General features: G+C 39.2%; 1 long non-coding RNA gene across 5 annotated transcripts in view; it reads left to right on the top strand.

The window, feature by feature from the left end:
* The window catches only part of LOC140639859 (uncharacterized), a 415066-nt gene that overhangs the window by 107939 nt on the left and 284191 nt on the right, over positions 1-22936 (top strand). For all 5 annotated transcript variants that reach the window (XR_012036500.1, XR_012036499.1, XR_012036498.1 and 2 more), the window contains exon 4: positions 22710-22827. This is a non-coding gene — a long non-coding RNA (uncharacterized lncRNA). The remainder of the gene's footprint in view (positions 1-22709; positions 22828-22936) is intronic.

The following is a 22936-nucleotide window of genomic DNA, read 5'->3' as shown; positions in this document are numbered from 1 at the left end:
AATGCTATTTGGGGTGATATCATGCTGCCTACAGGAAAGTATGGAGGCAGGAAGGCCAATTGGAAGGCTACTCCAGCCATCCAAACATGAAGTAATATTATGGAGCCTGGGTAGCTCAGTTGGTTAAGCATCCAACTCTTGATCTCAGCTCAGGTCTTGATCTCAGGGTGGTAAGTTCAAGCCCCAAATTGGGCTGCATGCTGGCCGTGGAGCCTACTTAAAAATAAATAAAAACCAAAAACCAAATATGAGGTAATATGGATCTAAAGTGGACCCTCACCTAAATAATGTGCCATGTTACACATTAGTGTCTGATTATAAAATAAAGCTGACCTTTCTTTTTTCTAACTAAAATTAGGATGGCAGAAGGCCCCATTAACTTGATTGGATGTTCCCCAAAGTTGCCTCATGTAGTAGGCCTACAAGTCCGCTTATCAGTTGCCACATGACACCTATTCACACCTCTCTGGTGCTCACTGTTCATGCCTACTACCTACCTATAAAGATATTTTGCCACTGCTAATCATGAGATGTCAGTGCCCATCCTGAGCAGTACCTTTGAGTGCTTCCAAAGCCATTGCTTCTTGGAATAGTGAGCACTGGCATTCAGAGTAGCTTGCTGTCCAACTCTCAACCGCATTTGGTCACTGACCCCAGTACAACTCTACTTGTTCCAGAGTTTCACAAAATCTCTAACCTTCTTCTTCAAAGGAGGCTCAAGGTCAGCTCAAGAGATTAGGTAAGAATGAGATGCCATTCTATCCTCTTTGAGCTCTTGTCTTTCTTCCAACCCCTCTCCACTGAAGTCTCCACTGAGACTCTTCTTTATTTATAAACCCAAAGCTCTCAAACACAGCAGTGCAGGCAAACCGCTTGGAGTGGGAGGAAGGAAAAGAGAGACATGAGGTGTTGTTCACGATTTTGGAGTGATAGCTCAGTCTGCCAGGATCGCCCTGCTTCATAGATCATGAAGGGTAGAATGGCAATGGGGCATTGGTGTGATTCAGTCAGTTGAACCTCCAACTCTTGATTTGCTCAAGATCATGATCTCAGGGTCCTGAGACTGAGCCTCGTGTGGGGCTCTGCACATCGGGTTCTGAGTCTGCTTAGCTTGGAGTCAGCTTATCCCTCTCTCTCCTCCTGCTTGTATGTGTTCTGTCTCTCAAGTAGTTAGATAGATAGATAAACAAGTAAATAAATAAAATTTTTTAAAAATACAAGGGTAGAGGGGCACAGCTCATGGCCAGCTGTGGGGTGGCCTTGGGATATATTGTTGTAGCAACTGCTTTTTAAGAAATACACACCATCCCCTAATTCACCACTACTAAATACAAGCTCTGGTGTGGGTCAAGATACCAAGGACCAAATAAAGGTATAGCATAAGGAATATAGTCAGTGTTACTGTAATAATGTTGTATGGTGACAGATGATAGCCACACTGTGGTGAGCCTAGCATAACACCTGAAAGTAATGTAACATTGTGTGTCAACTATACTGTGATAAAAAAAAAAAAAAAAAGAATCCGGGGTGCCTGGGTAGCTCAGTTGGTTAAGCATCTGACTGGATCAGGTCATGATCCTAGGGTCCTAGGATGGAGCCCTGCGACGGGATCCCCCCTCATTGGGGGGTCTGCTTCTCTCTCTCCCTCTGCCCCTCTCCCTTTCTCATGCTCTCTCTCTCTCAAATAAATAGATAAATAAATCTTTAAAAAAATCCAAGGACACTAAGAAAGTGTTGCCTTTTGTAGAAGTGGAGATTAGAAGTAGTCTTGGACAGGTTTACTCTGCTTGCTTGACCCATTTTGGATCTTTGCTTTTCCTTTTGCATCATTCCTTGCTCTTGGAATTTGTCTGTCATATTGCTGGCGTATTTAATGGCTTCTTCTCCTCTCTACCAGTGCTCCTTTTTCCTCTCCAACAAGATGCAGAGCAGGGGATGGTATGGGGCCAGCTGCTTAAGCCTTTAGGTGCCAGTCCCTAAGGAAGTGAAGAATAGTGTCTAAAACCCTGGGTGCAGACTGCCTGGTCATACACTCTGATTTCTAACTTTCAGGGCCTTGATTTCCTTCTCTTTATTTTTAATTTTTATTTATTTTTATTTTTTTAAAAATATTTTTATTTGTTCATGAGAGAGAGAGAGAGACAGACAGACAGACAGAGAGAATGAGAGAGAGAGAGAGAGAGGCAGAAACACAGGCAGAGGGAGAAGCAGGCTCCATGCAGGGAGCCCGATGTGGGACTCGATCCTGGGTCTCCAGGATCAGGCCCTAGGCTGAAGGCAGTGCTAAACCGCTGAGCCACCCAGGCTGCCAGATTTTCTTCTCTTTAAAACAAGAATTAAAAATAGCAACTTCTTAATCAAGCCATAAATAAGTTATTATGCGTAGAGCAATTAGAACAGTGTCTAGACATAGTGAACACCATGTGTTTGCTGTTGCTATTGAGCTAGTGAGGAGCCATGCAGTTCACAGGCAGCGGAGACCAGTCACCAGCACAGGGCATGCCACAGATTTTGAGACAACAGAGGCTGGCAAACAAATGTCTTCTTCTGAGTGGAATCATTGGAGACTTTAACAGGAATGGCTACAGCTGATGGTATGTAGGAGTGATTCTTGTGTTAGTATTTTGTCAGCACTTTTTGATTGGAAACACAAATGAGGAACAAGTAAGAAATCCTCTCTTCGTTTAGTAGCACCATGCTCTAATACTGAATAAATTGAACAAAAATTCTCATTATACAAATCAAAGTAAAGTTTTCAGTTCTCCAACATGTAATTTAGGGTGGAACCCAATATCCCAAAGCCTTACTTATCTGCGAGTACAAAAGAAATTCACATTATGTAATATATAATTATATAATTCACAATAAAACATATTTTAAAAAAGTAAAATAAAAATGATTTAATAATAATAAAATAAAAATTCACATTGATAACTTAAGTGCTGCTGGCAGTCTAGCCCTTTCTGCACAGGATGTCTAGTTCCATGCAGTGTCTTTTCTCAAGTATTTCTAGGATTGTGCCCACAGAGTGCCTCTCCTGGATTTATGAATGCGTTTCCTCATGTTTTTTAACTTGTTAATATTTGCTAATCTAAAAGCATTTGAAACAATATTTGATCCTTTTCCTTGCCCTGCTGTCTTTCCTAAGAAAAATAACATCCATGCCAACAGTGTTGGTTTTTTTGGCATTCCCCAACCCTCAAATTCTTACAGTTGGAGAACGGCAGTAATGTCCCTTCTGCTGTCACTGGGGAGAAGTCAAAGCAGAATAGATGAGAAGTATATCTACCCACAGGGAAAAGGCTGCTATATGGGGCGGGAAGAAGTGAGACTCTGTTCACAGGAGGCTCTTCTAAGGGGAGGCAGGCCTTTAAATTGCATGCTATATTCTGCTGGTTCTATTGTCCTTTCCCCTTTTATTTCCATGCAATGTGAATATTTAGCTTACTTAAACCCAAGGTGAAAAGGAAACTCAAAATTGACCCAAGATGGCCACCTTGCCTGTTCCTGTCCTTATGTCTATTTTTAAAACTATTGCTTATCTCCACTGTTAGAGTCATTACTAGCTCTTGAGTAAGTCCATTTAATGTCCTAATTAATCCCAGAGGAGAGATGTTCTTGATATGGAGAGAGTTTTTTCTTTTCTTGATAACCAATTTGCATTTAATTCTTCTTAATTTCTTCCATTCTTTTTATTTAAAATCGTTGTGGTGTTTACAGATCACAGAAAGAGTACTTGTTAGGCGCTCTTTCCTTAGGCAAGCCAAATGTGTTAAATGATGTTATTTTTCACACAAACATCAATTCTTTTTTCCAAATTAATTCTGATGTTCTCGTTGGAGCTTTAGGCAATCTGTGTATATTGAGGTATACCTCAATTTTACAAAATAGATGTATTGCTGAAGATTGTGTTCCAAAATTTCAAATTGAATCCTACTGTTCCATTGACTGAGTTGTAAAATTGGAATTGTGCTTCCCTGTGGGTGGAGGGAAATCCCATAATGGTCTTAATTAAAACTTTTGTTGGAAAAAAGGTGAACATCAAGGTTAGCTTCATGTTATTGTACTGCAATGTTTCCCGGGATTATTAGCCCCAATGGTGGTTTATTTTGAGGTTTCACAATAAAACTGGGATGTCTCTAAACATTCCCTATGGCTCTTTGGCATAGCAGAAAGGCTCTGGCTGCCTTTCTGAGCTATTTTTATTGCAGGGGCTGAGAAGGGGCTAGTTGCGGGCAACCTTTGGCCTCTGGCCCAGGGGAGATGGTACCAAGGACCGTGGCTTTCTTCTTCCTCCTCCTCCTCCTCCTCCTCCTCCTCCTCCTCCTTCTTCTTCTTCTTCATTTATTTAATCATGAGAGAGAGAGAGAGAGAATGAGAGAGAGACAGGCAGAGGGAGAAGCAGACTCCATGCGGGGAGCCTGATGTGGGACTCGATCCCCAGGACTCCAGGATCATGCCCTGGGCCAAAGGCAGGCGCTAAACCTCTGAGCCACCCAGGAATCTTGGACCATGGCTTTCTTTACCAATCAGGCATGGCGACTACACATTCTGGAATTTTGAGGACAGTTGAATCTTAAATGTCCTGTTTCATTGTTTCCATGGGATTATTCAGGCTTTCTACTATTGCTCTGCTATTGGTTTCTGAGAGGTGTTAACAACATAAGTGGAAAAAAGACACCACTAAGTGAATAATATTTATTCATAAGTCTGGAGGATATAGATAGGATTTTTCCCTAACTTCATTAATGTAGCTTTAGTAAATTTTGTAGCTAGTTAATTGATTTTTGTTACCAAGAGACTGTTTATTTCTCTTGTGTGCATATGAAGAGAGAGGAAGTAACTACATACTTAGACATAGAGGGGAAGCAGACAGGAGCTAAACATAACAACTGATAGGAGTGAGAGGAAAAACTGAATTTAGAGAACATTCTCACTGGAACTGCTTGATGGAAATAAGAAAAAAAAGTGGCTGTTACTTTTCTATAAATAACTTTCTAGTCACATTTCTCCTCCTCTAACATTTATTGTTCCCCACCCACATTATTTTCTTGTTATTCATCTTTTTTTGTTTGTTTGTTTTCAGTTTTCCTGTTCTCTGCCACATATCTAACTTCCTTGACTAATAGCCATTCTAAGGGCTTGTTTGGGTTATGTTGGGGATATTGCACCATTCTGTATTTTATGTTTTATATTTATGTAGGGTCTTAAATACATATTCCTGAGTATGGTTTGTGATGTTTCTTAGAAACCTGTTCTGGGGATAAAATAGTGTTCACAAAGGAAAATGAAAAGGAGAAAGTATGAAGGTGAAGGGATGACTTGGCTTGGAAAACAGAAACCTGATGATAAATGAAAGGGAAATAAATAAGAAATTCCAGTAGTTTGAGTTAGTCATTATGGCAGTGAGTCTGACTCTGAATGGACATAGAGCAGAGTCAGAATGATCTCCCTCACTCAACTGCCATGGGACTTGGCATTCCACCAAGATAGACTGGTCCCGTGTGTCCACTCCATGGGCACACAAATTTAAAATGCAGAGTTCTTACAAGGCTGGTCCTTACCAGGAAGGTAGCCATCATAAAACATAATTTAGCGTGAAGTGGTATGTTAGGGTTATTTTTCTTAGGTAGATAGTTAGCATCCAGGCGCTGAAGGAAATGAAGGTCTGAATAAAGCAATCTCATCTAGCCCCATGACTTTAAATACCATGTGTGTGCTGATGGCTGCCATTGCATATCTCCATTCCCAGCTCTGGAGTCTTTTTTTTTAATAATAAATTTATTTTTAATTGGTGTTCAATTTGCCAACATACAGAATAACACCCAGTGCTCATCCCGTCAAGTGCCCCCCTCAGTGCCCGTCACCCATTCACCCCCACCCCCCCCTCCTCCCTTTCCACCACCCCTAGTTTGTTTTCCAGAGTTAGGAGTCTTCATGTTCTGTCTCCCTTCCTGATATTTCCCACACATTTCTTCTCCCTTCCCTTCTATTCCCTTTCACTATTATTTATATTCCCCAAATAAATGAGACCATATAATGTTTATCCTTCTCCGATTGATTTGCTTCACTCAGCATAATACCCTCCAGTTCCATCCACATTGAAGCAAATGGTGGGTATTTGTCGTTTCTAATGGCTGAGGAATATTCCATTGTATACATAAACCACATCTTCTTTATCCATTCATCTTTCAATGGACACCGAGGCTCCTTCCACAGTTTGGCTATTGTGGACATTGCTGCTAGAAACATCGGGGTGCAGGTGTCCCAAAGTTTCATTGCATTTGTATCTTTGGGGTAAATCCCCAGCAGTGCAACTGTTGGGTCATAGGGCAGGTCTATTTTTAACTCTTTGAGGAACCTCCACACAGTTTTCCAGAGTGGCTGCACCAGTTCACATTCCCACCAACAGTGTAAGAGGGTTCCCTTTTCTCCACATCCTCTCCAACATTTGTGGTTTCCTGCCTTGTTAGTTTTCCCCATTCTCACTGGTGTGAGGTGGTATCTCATTGTGGTTTTGATTTATATTTCCCTGAGGGCAAGTGATGCAGAGCATTTTCTCATGTGCGTGTTGGCCATGTCTATGTCTTCCTCTGTGAGATTTCTGTTCATGTCTTTTGCCCATTTCATGATTGGATTGTTTGTTTCTTTGGTGTTGAGTTTAATAAGTTCTTTATAGATCTTGGAAACTAGCCCTTTATCTGATACGTCATTTGCAAATATCTTCTCCCATTCTGTAGGTTGTCTTTTAGTTTTGTTGAACGTATCCTTTGCTGTGCAAAAGCTTCTTATCTTGATGAAGTCCCAATAGTTCATTTATGCTTTTGTTTCTTTTGCCTTCGTGGATGTATCTTGCAAGAAGTTACTGTGGCCGAGTTCAAAAAGGGTGTTGCCTGTGTTCTCCTCTAGGATTTTGATGGACTCTTGTCTCACATTTAGATCTTTCATCCATTTTGAGTTTATCTTTGTGTCTGGTGAAAGAGAGTGGTCTAGTTTCATTCTTCTGCATGTGGATGTCCAATTTTCCCAGCACCATTTATTGAAGAGACTTTCTTCCAGTGGATAGTCTTTCCTCCTTTATCGAATATTAGTTGCCCATAAAGTTCAGGGTCCACTTCTGGGTTCTCTATTCTGTTCCATTGATCTATGTGTCTGTTTTTGTGCCAGTACCACACTGTCTTGATGACCACAGCTTTGTAGTACAACCTGAAATCTGGCATTGTGATGCCCCCAGATATGGTTTTCTATTTTAAAATTCCCCTGGCTATTCGGGGTCTTTTCTGATTCCACACAAATCTTAAAATAATTTGTTCTAACTCTCTGAAGAAAGTCCATGATATTTTGAGAGGGATTGCATTAAACGTGTATATTGCCCTGGGTAACATTGACATTTTCACAATATTAATTCTGCCAATCCATGAGCATGGAATATTTTTCCATCTCTTTGTGTCTTCCTCAATTTCTTTCAGAAGTGTTCTATAGTTTTGAGGGTATAGATCCTTTACCTCTTTGGTTAGATTTATTCCTGGGTATCTTATGCTTTTGGGTGCAATTGTAAATAGGATGGACTCCTTAATTTCTCATTGTTAGTGTCTAGAAATGCCACTGACTTCTGGGTATTGATTTTGTATCCTGCCACACTGCCAAATTGCTGTATGAGTTCTAGCAAACTTGGGGTGGAGTCTTTTGGGTTTTCTATGTAGAGTATCATGTCATTGGCGAAGAGGGAGAGTTTGACTTCTTCTTTGCCAATTTGAATGCCTTTAATGTATTCTTGTTGTCTGATTGCTGATGCTAGGACTTTTAGTACCATGTTGAATAGCAGTGGTGAGAGTGGACATTCCTGTCTTGTTCCTGATCTTAGGGGAAAGGATCCCAGTGTTTCCCCATTGAGAATGATATTTGCTGTGGGCTTTTCATAGATGGCTTTTAAGATGTTGAGGAATTTTCCCTCTATCCCTACACTCTGAAGAGTGTTGATCAGGAATGGATGCTGTATTTTGTCAAATGCTTTCTCTGCATCTATTGAGAGGATCATATGGTTCTTGGTTTTTCTCTTGCTGATATGATGAATCACATTGATTGTTTTACGAGTGTTGAACCAGCCTTGTGTCCCGGGGATAAATCCTACTTGGTCATGGTGAATAATCTTCTTAATGTATTGTTGGATCCTATTGGCCAGTATCTTGTTGAGAATTTTTGCATCCATGTTAATCAGGGATATTGGTCTATAATTCTTTTTGGTGGGGTGTTTGTCTGGTTTTGGAATTAAGGTGATGCTGGCCTCATAGAACGAATTTGGAAGTACTCCATCTCTTTCTACTTTCCAAACAGCTTTAGTAGAATAGGTATGGTTTCTTCTTTAAACGTTTGATAGAATTCCCCTGGGAAGCCATCTGGCCCTGGACTTTTGTGTCTTGGGAGGTTTTTGATGACTGCTTCAATTTCTTCCCTGGTTATTGGCCTGTTCAGGTTTTCTATTTCTTCCTGTTCCAGTTTTGGTAGTTTGTGGCTTTCCAGGAATGCATCCATTTCTTCTAGATTGCCTAATTTATTGGCGTATAGTGTTCATGTTTTTAAAATCATTTGTATTTCCTTGGTGTTGGTAGTGATCTCTCCTTTCTCATTCATGGTTTTATTAATTTGAGTCTTCTCTCTCTTCTTTTTAATAAGGATAGCTAGTGGTTTATCTATGCTATTAATTCTTTCAAAGAACCAACTCCTGGTTTTGTTGATCTGTTCCACAGTTCTTCTGGTCTTGATTTCGTTGAGTTCTGCTCGAATATTTATTAACTCTCTTCTTCTGCTGGGTGTAGGATCTATTTGGTGTTTTTTTTTCTAGCTCCTTTAGGTGTAAGGTTAGCTTTTGTATTTGAGTTCTTTCCCGTTTTTGGATGGATGCTTGTATTGCGATGTATTTCCCCCTCAGGACTGCTTTTGCTGTATCCCAAAGATTTTGAACAGTTGTATCTTCATTCTCATTTGTTTTCATGAATCTTTTTAATTCTTCCTTAATTTCCTGGTTGACCCTTTCATCTTTTAGCAGGATGGTTCTTAACCTCCACGTGTTTGAAATCTTCCAAACTTCTTCTTGTGATTTAGTTCTAATTTCAAAGCATTATGGTCTGAAAATATGCAGGGGATGATCCCAATCTTTTGGTATCAGTTAAGACCTGATTTGTGACCCAGTATGTCGTCTATTCTGGAGAAAGTTCCATGTGCACTTGAGAAGAATGTGTATTCAGTTGAGTTTGGATGTAAAGTTCTGTAGATATCTGTGAAATCCATCTGGTCCAGTGTATCATTTAAAGCTCTCATTTCTTTGGAGATGTTGTGCTTAGAAGACCTATCGATTGTAGAAAGCACTGGATTGAAGTCACCAAGTGTAAGTGTATTATTATCTAAGTATGTCTTAATTTTGGTTATTAATTGATATATTTGGCAGCTCCCACATTTGGGGCATATATATTGAGGATTGTTAAGTCCTCTTGTTGGATAGATCCTTTAAGTATGATATAGTGTCCCTCTTCATCTCTCACTACAGTCTTCGGGATAAATTTTAGTTTATCTGATATAAGGATGGCTACCCCTGCTTTCTTTTGAGGACCATTCGAATGGTAAATGGTTCTCCAACCTTTTATTTTCAGGCTGTAGGTGTCCTTCTGTCTAAAATGAGTCTCTTGTAGACAGCAAATAGATGGGTCCTGCTTTTTTATCCAGTCTGACACCCTGTGCCTTTTGATGGGGTCATTAAGCCCATTGATGTTCAGAGTTACTATTGAAAGATATGAGTTTAGTGTCATCATGGTATCTATTCAGTCCCTGTTTTTGTGGATTGTTCCATTGGACTTCTTAAAGGGGAATTTTGAGAGTCCCCCTTAAAATTTCTTGCAGAGCTGGTTTGGAGGTCACATATTGTTTCAGTTCCTGCCTGTCTTGGAAGCTCTTTATCTCTCCTTCCATTTTGAATGATAGCCTTGCTGGATAAAGTATTCTTGGTTGCATGTTCTTCTCATTGAGGACCCTGAATATATCCTGCCAGCCCTTTCTGGCCTGCCAGGTCTCTGTGGAGAGGTCTGCTGTTACCCTAATACTCCTCCCCATAAAAGTTAGAGATTTCTTGTCTCTAGCTGCTTTAAGGATCTTCTCTTTATCTTTGGAATTTGCAAGCTTAACTATTAAATGTCGAGATGTTGAACGGTTTTTATTGATTTTAGGGGGGGAATCTCTCTATTTCCTAGATCTGAATGCCTGTTTCCCTTCCCAGATTAGGAAAGTTTTCAGCTATGATTTGTTCAAATACACATTCTGGACCTTTGTCCCTTTCGGTGCCCCTTTTCTTCCTCAGGCTGTCATTTATTTCCCTTAATCTATCCTCATGGTCTTTTAATTGTTTGTCTCTTTTTTCCTCAGTTTCCCTCTTTGCCATCAACTTGTCTTCTATGTCACTCACTCATTCTTCCACCTCATTAACCGTCGTTGTTAGGACTTCTAGTTTGGATTGCATCTCATTCAATTGATTTTTAATTTCTGTCTGATTAGCTCTAAATTCTGCAGTCATGAAGTCTCTTGAGTCCTTTATGCTTTTTTCTAGAGCCACCAGTAGCTGTATAATAGTGCTTCTGAATTTGGCTTTCTGACATTGAATTGTAATCCAGATTTTGTAAATCTGTGGTGAGAGAGGACTGTTTCTGATTCTTTCTTTTGAGGTGAGGTTTTCCTTCTAGTCATTTTGGTCAGTGCAGAGTGGCCAAAAAAGTTGTATTGGGAAAAGGATAAAAAGAGAGAAGAGAAAGAAGGAAAGAAAAGAGAAAAAGAAAAAAGAAAAAAGGAAGAAAAAAAGAAAAAAAAAGAGAAGAAAAAGAGAAAAAAAAAGAAAGGAAAAAAGCGGGTGGGGGAAGGAAACAGAAATAAAAAAGCAAAACAAAACAACAACAACAACAACAACAACAAAAAAAAACAAAACAAGGGGGAGTATCCTCTGATTCTGTATACTGTAAGTCCTTTGACTTCCCCTGAACTTTCCAGTGCTGCTTGGTCAATAATTTGTTTTTTCCTGTCCATCTAGCTGGTCTTCTGGGGGAGGGGCCTGTTGTGCTGATTTTTAGGTGTTAGCACTTGGGGGAGCTGCTCTGCCCCTGCCTGGTGCAGGGCTCAGTGGGGGTTGTTTACCCCGTGAGGCCCCAGGAGGAACAACCGCAGTGGCGGGGCCAACTCTCCAGCCCTGGAGTCAGCTCCCGCAGTGACTAGGTAGCTCTCCGTCTGCAGGGCCTGGAGGCTCCGGGCGGGGCCGCTGATCTGCTCAGCTCGGGGCAGGAGCGTCCTCGCTGTCCTGGGCCCTCCCGGCCTCTGCCTGTCCTGGGGGAGGCGGAATCCTGGGCTGTGTCCCGGCGCCCTGTGCTCCGGAGCCTGCGCTGTTGGATTCGCGCTCCAGCCCCGCAGCCCCCTCCGCGGAGCCGCCTCGGAGCCCCACCCCCCAGCTGCTCCCGCCGTCCAGCCCCCTCCGCGGAGCCGCCGCCCGAGCCCCCCCGAGCTGCTCCCGCCCCGCAGCCCCCTCCGCGGAGCGGCCCCCGAGCCCCCCCGAGCTGCTCCCGCCCCGCAGCCCCCTCCGCGGAGCCGCCCCCGAGCCCCCCCGGAGCTGCTCCGGGTCCCGCCGTGCGCGCTGCAGCCCTTAGGGAGCTCGGCGCACTCTCCCGGGGCGCAGGTGTCTGTTAGTGTCCCCGGGAGCCCGAGGGCATCCCCGCCCTCCTGGGTCCTGCTCAGCTCTGGAGTCTTGATGGACTATAGGACATCTTCATTTGGGAGTTTGTTTATTAGTATCTCAAACTCAGGTCCCAAGATGGGATTAGAGGTGTGATCCCATTTCCTGGGGAAAATGCCTGTGAGAAAAAATGGATGGAGGGGAGCTGGACAAGGCTGGGGAGCTGCCAGACTATGCTGCAGGGCTGCCCCCTGTTGGGACAGAGGGAAGGAAGCAAGGGTGGTTGGGAATCTAGACCTTGGTGCAGTTCTAAGAAATTATCTGCAAACTTGATGTGGAGTCATTGAGCCAAAGTTGGCATCAGAGGAGTCCTGTATCTCCCGTGAATGGGCATGACTTAGTATCCCTGGTAGTTCCCCACCGGGAGCTGTCCAGAGGAAATATGACCTTGGCGTAAACTTGCTCCAGCAGCTGGGGTGTTGGTCAACACGCTCTTTGCAATGGAGATCTCAGAGGCGTGTTTTAATGGCTGCCACATGTTCCTAGACAAACTTTTGATTCTTTCTCACATCTGCTCCTCTAAAAGTTCTCTAGGTTTCATTTTGGTCCATGTTGGCTAAACTCTAGATCTACTCATCAGCTCCACCACCACTTACCCTATCATCTTGCTTTTGCCATCCCTAACATCTGTTCTCTACAAAGAAGCTACTGTCCCTTTAAAAATATAAATCAGCTCGTGCCACCCATCTGTTCAAAATGCTGCCATGGTTTCCCATCTCATTGAAAATTAAGTCTGAATTTTCTGGCATGACCTTCAAACTTCTACATGATCTGATTCTCCTGCTAGCTCCCTCATGGGATCATTTACCATTCTTTTGAATTAACTCTGCTCTTTCAAAAATATAAGACCATTCTTGCCTCAGGGCCTTTGCACTTTCTTTGCCCCTGCTTGGAATGCTGTTATCAAAGATATTCTTGGGGCTCACTTCTTTAGGATCTCTGCTCAACTGTTACCAGATCAGAGCTTACTTCTCTGGCTAATTTATATTACTCCATTTTCTCCATAATATTCAATACTATGTGATATATATTTATCATTTTTGTTCCTTATGTATTTCTTCTAATTGCAATGTAAGTCCTATAAGGTCAAAGCCTTTATCTGTTTTGTGTATAGCTGTTTTCTTAGGGTCTGTCATGTAAGAGGTTTTCAATAAATATATGTTGAATCAACGAACAAATGCAATTTTAAAATCTGCAAAATTTGGACTGTACTGAACATGTCTTCTGTTTCATATTTTATAATCTACTTTTGCATAATGTATCATGAACGATTTCAAATACCATAAGCATTCTTCTACTGCATAGTATTTTATTTTAAAGCTGCAATATTTGATCCCTATTATCTCCAATTTTCTGGCTCTTACATGAATAATATTATAATGAGCATCATTACCCTTACACTGAATGGAGACATTGACCAAGTATATCTCGCAGACCATTCTATCCCAGGTGCCTGGCAAATACTTATTAACTAAGTGAATGTATAAATAAGTAGATAGAAAATATTTGGCTCATTTTGATTATCTCCTAAGGTAAAAACTTAGAAGTTGAATTGTTAGTTTTATATATTCATTTTGTCAGACCAATTTATATTGTAAAATGGTCCTCTCAAAAGTGGTCAGTTTGTGCTTCCACTGGCAGATATGAGAGCCTACTATTTCGTCAAAAAATGTTCAACAAGCTAAGCTTCCCAATTTGATTGATGACAAATATCTCATTTTAATTTACATTCTTTTATACTGGAGAAGTTACATTTGTATCATAGATTTATTGGCCACTGCTTCTTTAATGCTCGTGTCCCTTGATTTTCAAAAAAGGTTAAAGGTATAGTTATGAGGTCTGGTCCTGCCATTCACTGGCTGTTTTGTTGTTGTAAGTTACTTAGCTTCTCTGAACTTCTATTTCCTAACTGTGATGTGGAAAAAATAGTGATGCCTGCCTTCTTGGGACTCCACTGTGCAAGTTGACAAGGAATCTGGAGTCAACCTCACGCGTATGGTACTCTCCTTACCTTTGATGTGGCCCAGGAGAGTTGAGCTGTAGGGGGGTGGAAAAAGAAAGACTTCTGGGTTGTGGTAAGGCATAAGTGAGAAAAGCCATGTAAAATGCGCAGTGCTGTATCTGGAACAGAGTAAGTGCTAATAAATGAGAACTCCAATTGCTGGTACTTTATCTCTGTGTTACACTGTGTTGTCCTGGGAGAGATAATCGTATTTCATCTATCTTTGGGATCCTGGGGTCTAAGAGAGTGCCCAGGATACCGGTATATATTAGTAGTGGCTTAGCTGCTCAATCAATGTTTGTTATAAGATGAAAGATTGTATAAACGTTTGGTAACAATGGGATTCTTGTTTTAGCTAACGTTTCCATCTCTGATTCAGCTCCCTGTTTATCTGGCCTTAGAGTATCTGCCTCCGTCTTAAAGCCTGCATGTTTTCCTCCAAACCTTGACTGTGGGTCAGCCAGGTTGTGGTATAACAGTTTCATATGCCCAGACAGAGTTTTCTGACCTGAGTTATGAGCTGCTGCTGCCAATAAGCTGTCTAAATGGGGAGACAACGGAGATGTCGTTTCATCTATTTTTTTTCTGCCTCAAAGATATTTCATTACACGTGGTTTCTGTAAAAATATCTTTGCTATATTTTATTTAATCACTTGGGGGAACACCCAGGAGAAAACAGAATCGTATTTATCCATAAATAACCAGGAGAGGGCTTTCTTTAGAAGTCAAGTGCTCTAGAGGGACTGATAACTGATGGCATTTTCTTTGCCTCTCCAGATATCCTTTAGAGAGATGCCCTAGAGAGATATATGATAAAGTATGAATAAGATGGGTAAAAAAAAAAAAAACCCTTAAAGACCTCAAATGTACCTTGAAAAATAAGTCAGAGAGAGGACCTAAATTCATGAAATCGAATGTTCCATTAAAACATTTTCCTCTCCCTATTGCCATTACCCATTTAATTTCACTGTGGGCTGGTCTTTTGGGGTTTCTGGAGGTCTCAGTTTAATTTGAGACTTTGCTCTGGAACCAACTAGCAGAAAAGAAAGCCCAATACAATGAATGCTCTGACTGAACTAATTATATTTATTGAGGCCGTGTTGAAATGGTGGTCAAGCTTCCTTTTGGGAAATACTTACTTGATGGGAGAGTTAACATTTATAGTTGACATTCTGGAATTAACATAACTACAGCTGAAATCATTTTTCTTTTTTATCATTCTTTGCCATGCCTTACTTAATCACTAAATGCTGTCTGCTCTGAGCAACCTTGATAGATGAGGGAACACGCTAGTAAATAACAGATATATTTGTAGTGCTTGCCAAATAAAAAAGAAATGCATCTTTGCTACTGCAATGTAACTGGAACAGATGTGTGAATATTTTAAAACATGGTTGATGTTGTAAATTAAGATTTTGGTCATTAGAATAAATTAAAATTTCTACCTAATCATTTTATGATGTTGTAAAAAAACAGTGTCTTTCACATGGTGACCCTCTTGACAAGTCACCAACCATCTGGAGAAGAAAACAAACACCCTTTTGCAATTAATTATTCAGCTCTTTTAAAAAATAGGCAATATAGAAATATTTTGTCTTCACAATGAATAATAAGTAAATTTGGTAATCAAGTGACATTTACTCTACCATAGAAAATATAAACTTATTGTACAATAGTTCACAAAATAATAGCACAAAAGTGAACCCAAGTGGTTTGTTTTTTTAATTAGCTGATTTATTTGTAATGTGTCTTTTTTTTTTTTTTTGGTCTGGTTTCAAGAAAGTTTTAAGGGTATATAGTGGTACATTTAAACACCAAGATCAGATAGCTTTTTAAAAGTGAAGAAATAGGGGCAAAGGGGGAAAGAGAATGGAAGTAGCATGAAACTCCTGGTAAAGGCACATATTAAAGGTGTGCTGTGTAGTTTTTTGCCAAAGGTGGCTTACAAACTGAGCACTAAATTTCCTAGTAGCCAAAGTTGAGGGAAACATGATTAGTTGCAGGATTCACAGGGTTTATGAGATGAAAATCAAACGTCTTGCCCTGGAAAAGTGTAACTATTCCTGAAATTGAGCCCAGAGATAATTTTCCCCAATTGAGCCTCATGAGAGGATTATATGTAATTAGGGAACAATATTTCACTTTCAAATATATCCTTTCATTAAATACAAGGAGTCATTTCATAGAACATTTTCTTGTTACCCCTAGTATAGGCCAAAGGCATCATGCTACTCCATAGGGACCAGACTTGCACAGTGCATGTACAGTGTGGTGAGAAGATAGCAGTGGGGGCCGGGGTCCTGAGGCCACCAGACGTTGGGCTGTGTGTGTGTGTGTGTGTGTGTGTGTGTGAGAGAGATTCAATTCTGCTGGTGAGGTGTGATCATGCAGTGCTTCCTAAAAGACAGGCTTTCAAACGAGTACTGAAAGCAGAGTAGGAGCACCCCATGGAGACAGTCTGGCATGCTACTTTGTAATACATCTAAGTGATAAAATATTCATTTTGCTTCAGTTTTCTTTTATTATTTTAGGTAAATATTCCTTTCAAAATATTTACTCTTCTTTTTTTGAAATTAATAACAGTAACATACAGCTGTTTAAAACATTTAAAAAGATAGGAGTATAAAGTAGAAAATAAAAGTCACCCAGAAATAAACATGGCTAGTATTTTCGTATATTTTCTTCCAGGTTTTTGTTTGTATGTTATGTACGTACGTATGTGTCTTTCAAAACTGAGATCATACTGTATGCATAACTTTGCATCCTTTTAAACATAATATTATGTCTTGTCCCGGAGTAATTAACACTTTTGAAAACGTTAAATAGTTGCATATTATGTACATTTTGGTTCATTACAGTCTTTTAGGTTGTTTCTATTTTTTCCTAATTGGAAGTGTGTTTCAGTAAACATTCTAATACATACTTGTTTGGATAACTTTTGACTATTTACCGAAAAGTTTTTCTAGATGTGTAATTATTGAGTTGAAGAGTTTAAGTATTTTCCAATCATTTGATAACTAATTGAAGTTATATTGAAGTGTTTCTACTTTAGTTTACTAAAACTATGTGCTTATATATTTATGTAATTACATACTTATATTTGTATATTCGGCAGTTTATTTTATTCTTATAATAATCAAATGTATTTATTAGTGAGGCCAGATATTTTTTTGCAAACTAGAAAGCCTACACAGTAATCCCCGCTTATCCATGAGGGATACATTCCAAGACCTCCAGTAGGTGCCTGAAAGTATGGATAGTACGAAACCGTATAATACACTATGATTTTTCTTATCCAGATATACCTATGATAGAATTTAATTTATAAATCAGGCATGTAAGAGATTCACAACAGTGGCTAATAACAAAATAGAACAATTATAGAACAATGTACTATAATAGAAATTATATGAATGTGGTCTCTCTCCTTCTTTCTCTCAAAATATTATACTGTAGTCACCCTTATTTTTAGGATGATGTAAGATGATCAAATGCTTAAGTGATAATATGAAGTGGGATACATGAGGCAGGCAGCGTGACATAGATCGAGACTACTCAGATTATGATGGAAAGGGGAATAGCCTGCTTCTGGAGAGTGGTTGACTGTGAGCATCTGGAACTCTGGAAAGCAGCGCTGCAGATAAGGGGAGGGGCTACATCCACAAAACAGATGATTGCCCTAAATTACGCAAATTGTGTATGTGTTTTACCTGGATTGAGTCATGCTTTATTTTTCTCCTTCATTGTGCATGAGTAGTCATTCCAATGGCATTTTAAAAATTGTTTTCTTCTTACGTGGAAATCATCAGATGGCTTGATGATTTGTTCTGGTGTTATCTTTTTATTGTTAATATCTTGTCTTCTAAGTGGTAAAGCTGTAGCTGAATTATAAAGTTCCCCTTGGGAGAATGGAATTGCATAATGGAGATAGGTGTTTATCTGCATGATACATTTTCAAGGTGAGCTAACAACAATAGGACAATAATCTCTTCCAAGACTGTCCTGAAAGGAGCTAGTATATTTTAGGCACATTTGTTGCGTGGCAGTGATGTTGGAAGCTTCATTTGGCCAGCCCAGGTGGTGATAATCCTGATAAAGAAAAATAGTGAAATAGGGCAGATGAATGATTCAGCTAAATGTACGTTTCCATTTCGAACATTGCATCATCACAGCAAAGCCTACTTAATCCCCTTGCACTAATGTATCTCATAGTTTTCCACAAATTTTATTTCAGTTTTGACATGAGGCAAATATTGAAAGAAAAATTTTGTTCCTTCGACATAATCAAAACGTATGAAATGGCAAGGTCATAAATTCTGCCTATCGTACTTTCCTTGGTTCTTCACAGGACGTCCTCCTCCTCGTTCTCCAGGACATGAATATGCTGCACCTAAGAATTTGGCTCAAGAGTCAAGAGAGATAAACAGTAAAGTTCACTTCTGCCCTGTTGATCATGAAAGGCTTTGAAAGTGGAAATATTAAATTTTGGGGGGGAAAAGTAGGGCTATGGATGAGGACTCGGATCTTATATTAAAAATATGAATCAAAAGAGTCTTGATCCATCAGAAATTTATTGCCTTAAAGTAAAACATGTTGCAATCCACAGAATTTGGAATATAATTGCTTTCAATTTGAGAAAGTACAGTTTTTCTTTTAGTCTCCTATGCAAATTTATTCCAATCAGATAAGGGGGAGAGCCTATTTGTGCAAGTTTAATTGTAACAATACATCTTCAATAGTTTATTAACACTTAATAGAACTATCAGCATATGAGGAACTAAAAATCCATCTGGAATATCTGTTTGATCATGTATAAATGATATCAAAATACAATATTTCTCTAAATGTAAACTTGCTGGACAGCGTCCCAAGGGGAATTTACAGCCCAGTGACTTTAGTGTGTGAACTCATTAGAGCATGGCTCATTACCTACTGGGCAGTGGAAAAGCCAGCTACAAACATCCCTGTCCTGAGTCCATTATAAGCAGAGTTTTGGCTGAATTGTCTTTGTGGCAAAGGTTATTAGTGAACCTTGTGATTCCCAACTCAATGAAACTGCTAATCTGTTCCTGTCCCTCCAGGGAGCTGCGCATGAGAATTATGTGAGGTCCACCTGTTCATGTTTCAAGTCTGCTTGGCAATTAATGCCAATGCATGTGAGTTAATGTTTTACCTAGTTCTTAAGAAGTATGCTTTGTCCTTCCTCAGTGAGTTCCACTTTTTCCAGTAAAGCCTAGGGTTTCACTTCTGGGCAAGTCCACACATATATTTTAATTTTGTTTGGGATGTACACTGATCCTTTCTCGTGGGAGTCAAGCCTGTGGTTTATTTGTGAGAAGAAGCTTTTGTTTGAAAAAACAAATCCTCTGTTTTATGGAGGCATGCAGAAGATCTTGTTTTTAAGTAATTTAGAATCTTTTAATGTCATTTTCCACTTTTGCTTTGATGCATCCTTGTTATTTTGCATTTATTGCTGTTGTGAAAAGTCATAACAAATTAGCACAAATTGTCTATGTATAAGGTATTCAGAGTTTGATGGGCATTGGAAGGCAGGTTGCTTCATTTCAAGAGGTGGTGATTAGTTAATGAGTGCAGAAAAGAATTTTTTTTTATTGGAGTTCAATTTGCCAACATAGAGCATAACACCCAGTGCTCATCCCGTCAAGTGCCCCCCTCAGTGCCTGTCACCCAGTCACCCCATCCCTCCGCCCACCTCCCTTTCCACTACCCCTTGTTCGTTTCCCAGAGTTAGGAGTCTCTCATGTTCTGTCACTCTCTCTATTTCCCACTCGTTTTCTCTCCTTTTCCCTATAATCCCTTTCACTATTTTTTATATTCCCCAAATGAATGAGACCATATAATGTTTGTCCTTCTCCGATTGACTTGCTTCACTCAGCATAATACCCTCCAGTTCCATCCATGTTGAAGCAAGTGGTGGGTATTTGTCGTTTCTAATGGCTGAGGAATATTCCATTGTATACAGGGCAGAAAAGAAGAATGCATGTATATACACAGTACTAACTGGAAACTCATCTATAATCAAATACTGAATTATGTCCACACTAAAGTATTGTGAGACTTAAGAGACTGTCGATAGGAGGAAGAGGTTGGAAAGAACACAGTGTGTGGGGTGAAGAGACGAGTTGATCAGGTGGAATGAGAATAGCAAGGGTGCACTTTGGATGGGAAATACATGTAGAGTTGGTGAGGCCGTCAGTGCTAGGGTCAAAGACTTTGGTTTTGATTTTAAAATAGTAGGCATATATTATATTTTCTGAATTAGGGAGATGATATGGTTTTAGAAAGATTTATATGGCAGGGTTGTATAGACATAATTTATAGAGGAAGAATGTAAAGGCAGAGTGAAATTTAAAAAAATCATTATTCATCTATCTAATGGTCTTTCTAAGGTGTCCTAACTTGCCATTTGGTTTATTGTATAATGGATTTTTTAGGGTATAGATATTAATTAAACTTGGATATTTCAGAGTCTAATGACTGGACTTATTGCTTTGATTATTGCTTTAGGTGGTCTATAATAATTGCCAAAGTTGATCTATGATACTCTGTACTTATCAGCTTTACATCATATTTATGATTTTACAAGTATTCATTGCTTTAAAGAATCTTAGATGTCTTCCACTTGCTCCATGGGTGAATTTCGAGAAATTTCTGGAATTGTTAAGAAGCTGTGTAAGTCAGAATAGGCTAAGTTTGCTGAAGTAACAACTGCCAAATCTCAGTGGCTCAACATCATAAAAGTGTATTTCTGGTAAATGTTTATTTATGCTAAATGTCTATTGTGAGTCATTGCAGTGACTGCAGTCATTTGGAGCTCTTATCTCAATATGTTATCCCATACTTGCCAAGGCAGGAATAAAAGAACTTGGCAAATTATATACTGTTTCTTAAGGCTAGAGGGACACATGTAATTTTTAGTCATATTTTATTGGCCAAAGTAAATGACCTGGCTGTGCCTAACTTCAAAGTAGTTGGGAAGTGCTATGCTAACATATATTCAAAACGGGAAAACAGGGTATGTGTGAACATCTCTAATGACCACTACAGGGAGATAGTTCCTTTTCAAAGCACTCATGAGCATAAGTCTAGAAAGAATAATATCTTTCAAATGAAATTATTCTACTGAGAATTATTTCATCCACTGCTTAGGTCTATAGGCTCATAGGCCCAGAGCAAATTAGAATTTAAATATAAATGGACAAGGTGACCCACAACATGACTAGAATATGACTCTCTATTATGAATTGGTAAGTGTGAGGAGAGATTGTAAAAACTTCTTGTTATGGAAGTTCAGTATTAGATTCATACTTGTGTTCTGTACATTTTTAATGTGATTGGTGAAATAATTTGGAAATAATTTGTATAATATATAAATAATCATAAATATTTATTACAAAAATATATGCTATTTATGCCTATATACATAGACTCATATATTACTTAGCTGACAACTGAAGGTTGAATGGTCAATGGTGGTGGCTCATGGTGACTATGGATCTCTATACAGTTAGCATATACCCTGGATGACCTCTGAGAGCACAGTATGTGGATTTTTTTTAAAGTTTTAAGTTAGAGTATTAGAGTATTAGAATAGGAACCACATTTAAATTTATTCTATAGTCTTCAGTTATGTGCAACATAAGATTTACCATTCCTATGTAATATTTAAGTTTTATCTGTTGTATCTTGAAATTTCAAATTGCGTGAAAAATAATTTTATTTGATGAAGTTAGTGTGGTCCATAAGGGCTGGCTCAGAAGACAATCCAAGTGGTAGACTATGGGCTCTGCATATTCAGCCACATTCTTCTCTGGTAATGTCAGTACCTGGATCTCCAGTGTTGGAGATCAATTCTTCAATTCTTCAATTCTCTGCATCCTTACTCCCAGGAAGCTCCTTGAACCCTTCTATGAACACATGTAGTGTATGAGATTGAGCTTCTGCTAATGGGTATGAAAAAGTATGAACTTGTGATTTTCAGCAATTATTTGCATATGCCAAGATATTGTAAAATACGTCCTATTTCTTTGATATGATTTGGGTAGCCTTAAGATGTATGCTTACATTTTAGATTCCAGAGGTTGAGGTTAAAGTTGCTAAGCACTATTGCTGCGAGTGGAAGGGATGGCCTTTCAAGATGGTGTATAGAAGTGGCACTTGTGTTGCTATTGTTCTAATGTCAGTACATTGATATTAATAGTACTAATCTCAGTATGAGTCATTCTATTTTGTTAACAATAATGAGTTGGCGATGTTTATAATAGTCATGAGTTAATAAATGTAATTGTATTGTCTATTGTATAATAATAATAACTGTTAAAAGATCTTTTTATGCCAAATTTCAGAAGGAAACTGAAATATAAAATTGTGAGTTAATAGCTATTAAGAATGTAAAATAAAGGGTGTTTGGACCGGTAATAGATCTGATTTCAGCTTCCCTACTTAACCTGACTAAAAATGATTTTCAGATACTGAGTAATCGATGGGAAGATAGTATCTTAGAGCTCTCAAAAATTGTAAAACATCAGTGGCACCAGAAAGGTGTTATGTTACTGGTAACTTTAGTGTTGTATTTGAACTGATGAACTCAGATGTCAAATATTGAAGTATGCCACTGTTACCTAGACTTTTCTGATTCTTCATAAGGAACACAGAAAAATGATATTTTTCAGAATTGTTTAATTAACTTAAAATCAGGTGTGTTCTGTATACTTTCACAAGAATTGTTAGTAATGACCATCAAATAATATATATTCCTGCATTTATAAGTGCGTGTAAGGATGAAATTTTTTCAATCAATTCATGTTAAGATACCAAAGTTGATTTTCTTGAGAGTTTATACTGTGACATATCTGAGTTTGTTTTGATAGCTTGCAGGTAGCCTTCACAGTATGGTCTTCTACCAAACCTTTTTTTCTTTTCTAGGTTACCGTCACATAAGGATTCATCTCAAGGGGTCTCCTATTGATGATCTCAGCTCTTGCTCTCCACTTATTCCCCTTTTCAGATTTCTTTCATCCTCCTATGATACACGGGTTTTCTGGTAAGTTGCTTTATTTTCATTCTCTCTCAATTCTCTGATGTTACTTAGAAGGCAATTCAGGGCAGCCTGGGTGGCACAGCGGTTTAGCGCCGCCTTCAGCCCAGGGCGT

The sequence above is a fragment of the Canis lupus genome, chromosome 9, assembly GCF_048164855.1.
Source record: "Canis lupus baileyi chromosome 9, mCanLup2.hap1, whole genome shotgun sequence".
NCBI lineage: Eukaryota > Metazoa > Chordata > Mammalia > Carnivora > Canidae > Canis > Canis lupus.
The sequence above is the reverse complement of the archived record's forward strand: the minus strand, read 5'-3'. Positions and strand labels throughout refer to the sequence as shown.